This window comes from Cornus florida, unplaced genomic scaffold, assembly GCF_030987335.1.
Source record: "Cornus florida cultivar Cherokee Brave unplaced genomic scaffold, ASM3098733v1 CherokeeBrave_3.0.0_Hap2_Chr02, whole genome shotgun sequence".
Taxonomy (NCBI): domain Eukaryota; kingdom Viridiplantae; phylum Streptophyta; class Magnoliopsida; order Cornales; family Cornaceae; genus Cornus; species Cornus florida.
The window spans coordinates 4,867,822-4,879,493 of NW_026775572.1; positions in this window are offsets into that span (position 1 = coordinate 4,867,822).

An 11,672-nucleotide genomic window follows, 5' to 3' on the forward strand; every position below is an offset into this window, starting at 1 on the left:
AGAAAGTTTACCAATTCAAGTTTTTTTTATTGAGTGGGAAACGTGAGAGCCAAAGGTGAGAGTAGGGATGCTAACGGGTGAAATTCGAATGGATGTGGCAAAATTTTACTCTGTCCCTTAGAAAATATGTCATATTAATTTTATTTTGTAATTGGTACCATCTCTATCCCTATTCTGGTAGATAAAGTACCGATTCCATCTTGCGTATTTCGTTTAGTTGCGGGGTAAGTTATGCCACTTTTATTATGTAATAAAAAAAATTAGTCCAATGTGTTCAAATTGGGTTGATAAATAAGGTAACACAGTGAATATTAATATAGTAAGGGACATTTCCAACAAAGTAACAAAGGTCTTAAAAATATTTTATATATATATATATATATATATATATATATATATATATATTAAAAGTACATATATAATCGGGGCAGGATCATCACTACATTTGCCTCCGCCGCAAACTCGCTTCAAATTTTTAATTATTTTACCATATTCGCTCCAAATCCATATAGGAGGTTACCAAATTTGTCCCATTAAGAGCGGGGTGGAGTCGGCAACCAAAAAAGATCGGAGCACTTGAGGATATTGGTGAAGCGTCAATATCACTCCCTAATAATAATAATATAATAATAATAATAAATTTTGTATTTGGGTGATCAATTCATTTCCCCACGTTTATTCCAAATTCAAAAACTTCATTTATACGTAGTATTTATTTATGCCAGGCATGTCTTAAACACAAATTAAGAAACTTTCATAGGGAACTTTCTCAGGAAACATACTTTGTTCAAAGCATTCTTTAGACCACACGCTATTCACGCAATTTTTGTCGACTCTTAAATTTAATAGAGGTCATGCTTACAAGCTGCCAAATTCCCATATACAAAAAAAAGGTCAGTCGATCAATTTATCAAAAGATGTAGTTCAAAATCCTAATTTCATTCAAGTCAATATCAAACCTTCTAGTAACTTTTGAAACGCGTTATCATCTTGAAACTTTTTTTTATATATTTTAATAATTAGTAAATCAATAACATTTAACCAATGAAATATTATATTAATTATAAGTGAATTTTAATCAATTAATCATCTTAATTATGACTGTATATATTTGTCGCATTGTATAACTAATATCCATAAAAAGCATATAGACTTGCAGATCCATTAATTCAAATTTGAGTTTGTTAAAGAAAGATTGGTGAAATGAAATTTATCTCACTTGGCTACTAGACTTATTGTAACAATATGAAGAAGACTCAAAATAGGTTCTCAACAAGTTCACGATGAGATTCTTCATGGATTTTGGGAGGCCAAAGGTCAGTTTTCTAATACATTCTTAAAATTAGTTTTTCATATGCATATATATACACACACACACACACACAGTAGAGGTTTCATAAAAAGTTTGGGGGAACAACGCCCCCTTGGCCTGCACTGTGGTCTGTCCCTGCCTGTGTGTGTAAGAGTGGGTCTTTTCCCAATGGTAAATTTATTCCATTATAATTTCGACGTCTTTGAAATAAGACTAGCCGTATATGAAAGTAAAATTATACTAATCAAACCCCTTCTGAGACCCCACAATAACAAAATGTAAGATTTTGTGCAACATCATTATGTATTTGTCCTGAAAATAACGAAAGGTAAAACTACGTATATTATCGTCATGTGTGATTTTGTGCAACATCATTATGCATCTGTCCTGAAAATAACGAAAGGTAAGACTGCGTACATCATCATCATGTGTGTGTGAATCAATTTACACAAGGACAAATCCAGTAGTTGAATTATAAATATAAGTTTAGTTTAATACGGAGTACAAGAAAATGTTTGATTTATGAACTTTATTGTAAATATCTTGTCGGTCCAATATTTGGCAAGCATGATAAACTCGAGAAGATGAATGTAGAGTGCAAAATAGTTATGAATGACTGTCCCCTTACGAAAAATTACTTCCTTGTCTTGACTCAATCGGGACTGGAAAATCTGTGTAAAAATTGCTCAACAAATGTGTGCATTGATAATGGAAAAGAGTTAATTGGAAACATGACTAATAAATAAAAATGGAATAATTGTTAGATTAAATTTTTAATAATTACTGTATTAAAGACAAACATTTTAGCCTTACTCTCTTAGTCATAAATCTATTGAGATCCTGATTAGAATATACTCAAATTCACAACAATAGTGAGCTAGGTAAGGATCAAATTGCCTCTCAAAAACTAATTAAATTTATCTCATAGTAAATAATAAACCATTATGAGTATATAATTTATTATTTCACATTTAGGGCAGGAGGTGACAATTTTTTATACGAGAATGATAGGGTCTGATAATTCAACTAATTTTATATGAGTAGAAGCTATGTCATTGTGTCGGTATAAATAATAATAACATCATGATGATGTAGATTTTTACTCACGTAAATCAGTCAGAAGTGTTAGGCTTTCGAACTTCAAATCATTATTTCATGTAAATATAGAAACATCACAAATAAATAAATTTTGTAATCAAATCAAAAGACATGTTGATGTCAAAGTTTGCATGTAAAGGTTGTGAACTTGTGCCGTAATTAGCAAGTTCTAATATTGATTCAATATATATATATATATATATATATAGATTGCCACGGGAAAGGGGTGAGGTAACTTCTCTCTTGACATTGGGCACGATATGAGGAATTGCCTTACAAATAGAAGATAGAGAAGCAATGTGTGGGATTGTTCCGTTTTTTTTTCTCTCTCTCTCTCTCTCTTAAAGTAGGAATGATAAGAGTTGATGATTAGTTATTAGAAAGAATAAATAATAATAATATGGTTTTTATTTTTTTGTTGGGGACGAAATAATTGGGACATATATGAAAGTCAATGGTGCTGGACCCCAAGAATGATTAAACTTTATAACTAGTCATCATGGTCGGGAACAATCTACAGTACTTTATTATCTCATTCACTCGCATTCAAAGAAACGTTTGCAATTGAATTGATTCCGTACAGAAAATTTTAGTACCAGTAGAAAATTTTCTCTCAAAATAACATAAGAATATCTATATATCTATATATATATATCAAATTATTTTATTTTTGAAGATTTAAGAATATTAAATCAGTATCTTAAAATTAATTTTTTTTTTATAACCATTCATAAACTTACTGTTTTTAGAGTCAAAATTGCAGCCAAAATTCATAACCGCGAGCAAAATTCAAGTGACAAGAAGCTAGATTACTGAATTTGTAAGGCTTGCTAATAATAAATTAGAGGGCGAAGTACATAAAATTCCCACTTGTAGCCTTTTTCAGTAAACTCTCCTTGTTTAATTTTTTACCAAAAAACTCCCCCTTAACTATTGAAAAGAGAAAAAAAAGTTAATATTTGGACTAAAATGCCATTTTATTTAAATATTAATTTTTACGAATTTCAAAAATTCATATTTCACAAACCGTACATCTAAATATTGCAAATAATATATGCACGGAAAGTTTATAAAATAAGGATTCCAGAAATATAAGATTTGTTTAACAAATTTCATAATAGAGAGAAATAGACAATCTAAAAATCTACTGTAACAATCTTATTTTATTTTATTCTTTATAAAATACTCGGATTATTTGCAAGAAATTTTTTCAGAATTATTCATTTTCATATGGAGCTTAACATATAAAAACATTAGCCCCAATAAAGACCGAATATTCATTTTTTTTTTTAAATGGTAAGTCTATAAAAAAATAAAAATACTTTAATGCAAAATATAATATCTTATGAAATCGATCTCTTGGGGCTAAATTTTTTATATATTCGGCTCCATATGTCAATGAATAATTTTGAAAATTTTCTTACAAATATGTAGAGTATTTTATTTTTAAAAAATAAAATAATATTGTTGAAGTAGAATTTTTAGATTGCCTATTTTTCTCTAGTTATGAAGGTTTGTTGTACAAGTTTTATATTTCTGAAATACTTATTTTCTAAACTTTCCGTGCATATATTATTTATAATTTTTAAATGTACGATTTGTGAAATGTGAATTTTTGAAGTTCAGGAGAATTAAGATTTTTTAAAAAAGAGTATTTTGGTCCAAATATCAACTATTTTATCCCCTTCAAATAATTGAGAGAGGTTCTTTGGTAAAAAATTAGACAAGAGAAATTATTGAAAAAATGTTACAAGTCGAGATGGTTTCTTTGGTAAAAGAATAGACAAGAAAAATTTATTAAAAAAGATTACAAGTCGAGGGAGTTTTTTATACTTTACCCTGAATTAAAACAGTAGGTCCAATGAGTCTTTAAAAATTGAATGCTCTCTTCATATATAGATTTACATTATCTATTTCAAATTTTTTTTCATAAATAAATACCGTTAGTGAATACATTATTTGACATGTAGAGAACGAAATTTCGGAACTCAGATATAGTACGTTTGCCATTTCTTATATATATGTAAATGCCTATTAATTTCACACAGAGAAGAGAAGGGTAGAAATGAATTGGATGGGGTCTTTGAAATCAGACATTTACCACTACAAACTTAAAGTTGTGGGTCTAAAACCCTAAATATGTGGGGCATCACCACACCACCGTCTACTACAACTAACATTTCATAGGTAGGTAGGTAGTTTTTTTTTTTTTTTTCAATAGGTAGGTAGTTAGTTACCCATCTCATTGCTACTAAAATAAATGAAAGGAATGTTTGATAAATTTTAAAATCTTAAAAGTTGGCCAGTGTTACCTCTTTATATACAAAACTCTACTATTATAGGCTGAACAATATTAAATTCTCTTTTTCTATTTGCGTTTTGTACTATACCTGTTTTTTTAAAAAAAAATTTACCAAACAATCTCCTTCAACTATCCAAGAGGGGTGATTTAACTGACAAAAGTTAACTAATAGGGAGTTATTTGGATATTGAGTTTTTTCATATATTTTTGAGATAAAAATATCCTTGTACCTATTTTAATATACCACACATATATATTTACTTCATTATCACTTTTAGCTGCATATCCTCCATCATTGCAGCAATACGTAGTCTTCTTTTTGCTCAACTTCTTTTATTCACCCATCATATATATATATATATATATATATATATATATACCATTATAATATTATATATAATATGTATCATAATATAATGGTGTATATAATATGTACCATTAAATATTATTTATACTATATTTACATTTTTATCCAGCCTTCAGACCTATATACATCTTGATTTTTCCTTGAAATTTATCTTCTATTTTTTTTTTTTGAGAGTTATATTGTGCATTAATTTATTTGGTTTTTATTAATTTTCATTTTATACAAATTTGTTAAAGGGATTCATCTTATACTACTACGAGTAATACCTAATTTCTTTCCTTTTTTAATTAATTATGCCTACATTTGTTTCTTCTTCTTCTTTTTTTTTCTTTTTTTTTTTTTTATAAAAAATATATTCCTTCCGTGCAACTAATGTGAACTTGACGATCATCATGACATTATTATGGAATTGTTTAACCCGTGCTTTTACAAACAAAATAGTTTTTATTATTATTATTAGATAAAAGATTGCTTTCAAAACCTTATTTTTTATGTCCTCGATAGTCTAGTAAATGTTAAAATATTAAAATATATATATAATAGAAATGCTAATTTCTATGAAAGATGTCGTTTAGGTTATTTAATAATAATAATAATAATAAATACCAATAGTGGTCTAGAGGTATCGGGCCCCTATTTTCCAAAGCGAGGTTAGAGGTTCAAGCCTCGGTAGAAGCATGTGTGTGTGAATACCAACTAAGAAAATAAATAAAATTAATAATAAAAATAAATAAATAAGACACACCCACAAAGTAGATTTTCAAAAAGGCCTAACGGGTATTTATTTAAGTCAATTTTTATTTTAGTTCTCTTTCAACTAACTTCCGTCAGTTAAATCACCCTCCTCGGATAATTGAGGGGGGGTTTTTTGGCAAAAAAATTGAAAAGGGAGGAGGCAATAGAAAAAGAGGGTTTAATGTAGTTCACCCAATATTATATAGCCTTATAATAAAATAAGGCCTTGTTTGGTAAGGCTTTTACAAAGAAGAAAAAGAGAAGTACAATCTATCACTTCTATTGGACTTATATGATAGTGTTTGGAACTGCATTTTAGAAAAAAATTTAATGTTAGAAGAGTTTTTATGTCTGTTTAGCAAAACGTTTACCAAAGCTCTTCTACTACTAATATAACTATTTTCTCCTTAGATGAAATATATATATATATATTTGAGAGGTTTTTTTTTTTTTTTCCTTACAAGTTCACCTATTTTTCAATTCAATTTTGCGGTGAAAAAAAAGAAGCTAAAGATGGAAAGATTTTTTTTCTTCATTATGTGACCTTTTAGAATGATTCTGAGGAAGCTTTACACTCATGTTCACCAATTTTCCAATTCAATTTTGTGGTGAAAAAAAAGCTAAAGATGGAAAGAAAACAAAAAAACAAAACCAAGAATGAATAAAAAAATAGATTAGATTGCAACAGCGAAATATATATATATATATATATATATATATATATATATATATATATATATAGTTCTAATTTCTTAGGGTTTTTTTTTTTTTTTTTTTTTTTCTTCTCTCCTCCGGTAAATACAAAGAGAGATCATGAGGGGAGTATGGAACCTACAAGAACAAGAAAAGGCAGAGAACCGTCTCCCTTCTCCGGGACAACTTGCTCTTCCAACCAGACGTGCAAATGATAATTGCAGCAATTTTACTATAATAATAATAATCGTGAGCCCACGTGGAGGCAATTTTATTATTCTTTGCATATTGTTGATAGCATGGGTAACTCGAATATGTTTAACACAAAACTCTAATTTTCTTTCAAAGAAAGAAAAAAATTAAGAGATATTTTTAAATTTTGAAAATTTAGGAGGGGCATGTCTTTGGATCTTCTTTTGACTCTTGTCTCCATAATTTGTCTCTTGTGTATCAAAGATGTGAAGATCCATCTAGGCTAAAGCCCTTATGCAACTCCAATCCCAAATCAGAGGTGGAAGAATTCTTAACCCTGCCACCAAAGAACTATGATCCCACTCTGTGGGCTGAAGCATATGATTTTTCATGTTCCAACTCTGGACAAGATTGTAGCTATGGACAGGCATATTAGATCTCTGCGTTTTCTTGTAGGTTCCATATTAGCCCCATGATCTTTCTTTCTATTTACCGAAAATAAAAACAAAGAAGAGAAGGAGCCCAAACAAGAATCTTCTTCTAGGTTTCCTTTCCATTGAATGCTCGATCAGATCAGTCTTGTCTTTGAGTATGAAGGGGATATGTAATTTTCTTTTTCTTTTTTTTTTTTGGGTTTTTGAGAAGGCAGAGGTGATAAACGTAGTGGCTAGGGTTTGGAAAGAAAATTAAAGGGACTTTTATAGGGACACGTTTGGAATCACATTTTTTTATTAAGTAATAAAAAAGGTACACTTGTCATTTTAAAAGTTTCATTAAAATGCCAAAAGGCTTCCCGTGTTTTTTCAAAAGAATGTTTTGAAAAAGCTGGGGGTACCAGCTTCTCTAAAACGCTCTTCCAAAACCCAAAAGCTTCTTTAAAAAGCTATCCAAACACTATTCAAAACAGCTTTCAAGTTCAAAAAGCTAAGAATAGTGTTTGAAAAGCCAATCCAAATCAAACAGACCTCTAAAGTACGACCAACAATATATGTTAATGACATACAATTAGGGATGATAATTTGTCCAATCCAAAGAGGGCCTAAATCAAACAGACCTCTAAAGCACAACCAACAATATATGTTAATGACATACAATTAGGGATGGTAATATGTTCAATCCAAAGAGGGTTTAAATCAAACAGGCCTCTAAAGCACAACCAACAATATATGTTAATGACATACAGTTAGGGATAGTAATTTGTCTCGTGGGAACAGTACGCCCCGTTTATAGTATTTTAGGGAATCGCGTCCAAAACCGCCCCCATTGCCATTCCTACACACAACACAACCTAAACAACACAATAGTAAATACAAACTCCCAAGTTTTTTTTTAATTTTTTAATATGCCAATTATCTTGGAAATTTATGCCTGTTATCTTGCAAGCCTTAGCCTAACAGAGTCCTCTTTAATTTTGAATATAGAGCATGGATCTTTTTCGACCAGGCATATTATGTAAAGACTAATAAAATTTAGATAGATTTTTTTAAACAAATGACATATGAAAAATATGTGTACAAATATCTAAGATATCTAGAAAGAAAAAAATAGTAAAAAATTGTAACTCTAAAATAATCTACACAAACTAAAGAAGTGAAAATAGGCTATAAATAGCAAATGATTGCCCAGAAAAAACCAAGCTATCAATCAAAACTTCTTATAGTGTGTTTCTCCTTTATAAAATTATCAGAATGTTCATGAACACAAAATAATGCATCTTTCCTAAACAGGACATTTACGCTTGATAATGTGGTAAACTTTTTGAAAAAAAAAAAAATTTCTATGGTAAACAAAATACTCTATCACAATATAAAAAATCTATTAAATTATTTTTCATTTGAAAATAACCCTCCGAATATCAATCAAAAAAAAAAAATCATTTAAACTATTAAAAGATTTCAATCCTTTATTGGTTAGCACTAAGAAACTACATAATTGTCCATACAAAAATGGAAATGAAAATTTTGAGGTAATAAAACAATAATTTGAAATAAAAAATTTCCAAAATTAAATTAAAAATCTAAAATGTAATGTTAGAGATTATTTGAACCATTAAAGTTTAAGCTATTATATATCTATTCATTTTTTTATTCATATCTGATATGAGACAAATCCCCCTTGTAACATTATCCATGTAACCTATTTAATAAATGAGTTATATTCGTGTCGAAATTTTCTAAAATTCCTCGATTATAGCATTCGAATTTTAATCAAGAGTCTCTAATTATTAAACGACTTATATTCGAGTTTGCATATTTAACAAAATATTCATTGTTCAATTGGGAACAAGAATTGCCAACCCCCACGTTACTCTTTAAAGCATGCTCTTTCTATTTTTTACATCTGTTTAGTGTTTCCATATATAGATAGATTTAATGCTACGGTACTATCTAATTAATTATATTTAAGTGTCAAGAAAACTCAAAAATGGTCCATGAAATTTACTAGGCATGTCGAGACCATATACCTAGTAATTAGCAAGTAGTAATCATATTGTGGTTCAATGATATCTCTTTTTTTTTTTAATTTTTTAAAATAGATGGTGAAAATTCGAGTTTCGAAAGGAACAAAGTAGGTGTGTGAGTGTGATGTGTACAAAAAAAAAAAAAATGAAGAAGAAGAAGAAGGTATTTAACTTATATAATTAATTATTGTAGAATCATAAAAATTTCTTTGTTGTAGATTGTACATGTAACTCAATTTTTAAGGTACGATAGCATTCCGAGTCTTGCAAAGCTCCATACAGCAGAACATTTACAAAAATTTGCGAAGGGAGATGATAATTGCACTCTGTATTTCGTCTTTTTCTAAGCATAAATGACAAATTTGTCCTTAATTCTTGGTTATTTTATATGTGAGTTAGACATAGTTATGCAGTGAAGATGTCATTTCATTTAAGACTAACATTGGTATGGTTAAAAGGGAAGTGCGAATTAACCTTCCTCTCCGCCTCCGATCATTTATGCAAATTAACCTTCCTCTTGTCGGTAGTGCATTTGTAGGTGTCCCGTGTATTTGCCCATACTACCTAAGTCAACTCTCTCTTAACCTTTATCATAATAGGTGCTGCACCTAATTTCTCTATCAAATTTTGGTTTGTAACTGTTTTGCTCACAAAATGGTCTGAGATCGCTAGCCAATGAATGGCTGACCTAGAACGCGGGCGTGCCAGAGTCCTGATGGACTCGAATATTTCTTGCCAAACTATTCCTATTGGGTCGAGTCACCGACCTAAGGTGATTCAGGCGAGAGTTGGAGAGTAGGAATGACCCTCTCCTTAAGGTTGCTATTGCCTTTAAGAAAGGATTTTAAACATTTAAGATGAGTATCAATTAGAAGCAACTTACACTGAACAATAAATATATCTGAATCTGCAAACCTTTCTTCATTAAACTTGACTGATTATAATGATGAATGAATTACAAACTCTTGATTGAAATGGAAACTAAAGTATTGAATGCTGAAAGATAACTAAGTACTAAACTGATAGTGCTAAGCTGAACTTGCTGAAATAAAAGCTAAGTAAAAAAAAACTGAACTTGATGAAATAAAAGCTAAGTGCTAAGTGATATGAATGCTAAAGGTTGAACTTCAGAAATGGTCTTGGACTCCTTCCTTGTGAAGCTTGAGTGGGTATTTATAGAGGTTTCCACCTGGTGTTGTCCCTCTCAACCGTTTCTCTAGAAATTGATTGGTTGTAAACTGAAAGTGACCCTTCCTAACCACCTTGCTGAGCTGGTCAGGTTGACTGACTTGCACATCCTTCTATAGGCAAATTAAAGTATGTCTGACATAGTATTTTTAACTAAGTGGTGCCTTATCTTTCATGCTTGATGATTTTGGTCTTCAAGCCATTTTCAGCTCTCTGCACCTGTCATGTCTGGCTTGATTTGTACATTAGCCTGGAGGCATCTGATTACTGACAATTCTGACTCTCTTCGTCAGATGTAGGTGAGAACCTTCCAATTGTAGTTCTGAAGTTCTGATATTGTCAAGTTGTCCTTTCCTATTTCAAGCTCTTTTCACGTTTCCAGATCTGACTTGTTGGGTTTTTAAATCATTGGGATTCCAGCAGATCTTCATTTGAATTACCCCAAAGATTCTTCAAGTGATTATGATCCAAGACCCCTAATCATAACCATATTTGGTCATGAGTCTTGATCATGGCCATAGTGACTAAAAATCTTGGTTAAGATTCATGATCATGACCATTATGACCGAGAGTCTTATAATCATTGTGATCGAGAGAAATAACGGTCCAGACTCTTGATCATGGCTGGTTATGAGTCTCTGGAGAGACTTTGGATCGTGACCATTATGACTGAGAGTCTCATGACCATGACCGTTGTGATTGAGAAAGTTGTAACTGAGAGTACTTTGGCCTAAACTCATGACCATGAGACTGAGACTCTCATGACCATAGTGACTGAGAAGATTTTGGCCTAAGACCCATGATCATGAAGACTGAGAGGATTTTTGCCTAAGACTCATGATCATAGTGACTGAGACTTTCATGACCATAGTGACTGAGAGAAATATGGCCTAAAACTCATGATCATGGTGACTGAGACTGAAAGTCATAACCATACTGACTGAGAAGGTTTTGGCCTAAACTCATTACCATGGGACTGAGACTCTTATGACCATAGTGACTGGGAAGATTTTGGCCTAAACTCATGATCATGACCATTGAGACTGAGAGTCCCAATTGTGACCGGTTATAAGCTCAAAACCTCATCTCAGCTTTAATGGCCTAAAAATTCCACTCTTATTCCTTCTCAGCCTTAAATCGGGTCATTATGATTAGAAATTAATCTTTCGCTCTGATGATCGGACCTTGTAATTTCTGACCACATGGCATGATTGCCTCGAATTATATTTTAGGTGTTAACAGTAACTATATTTTCTTCAAGTGACTTATATCATCCATCTTGAACATCCTCATTTTCTTTACATGAATTCGTTATTCTCCCAAT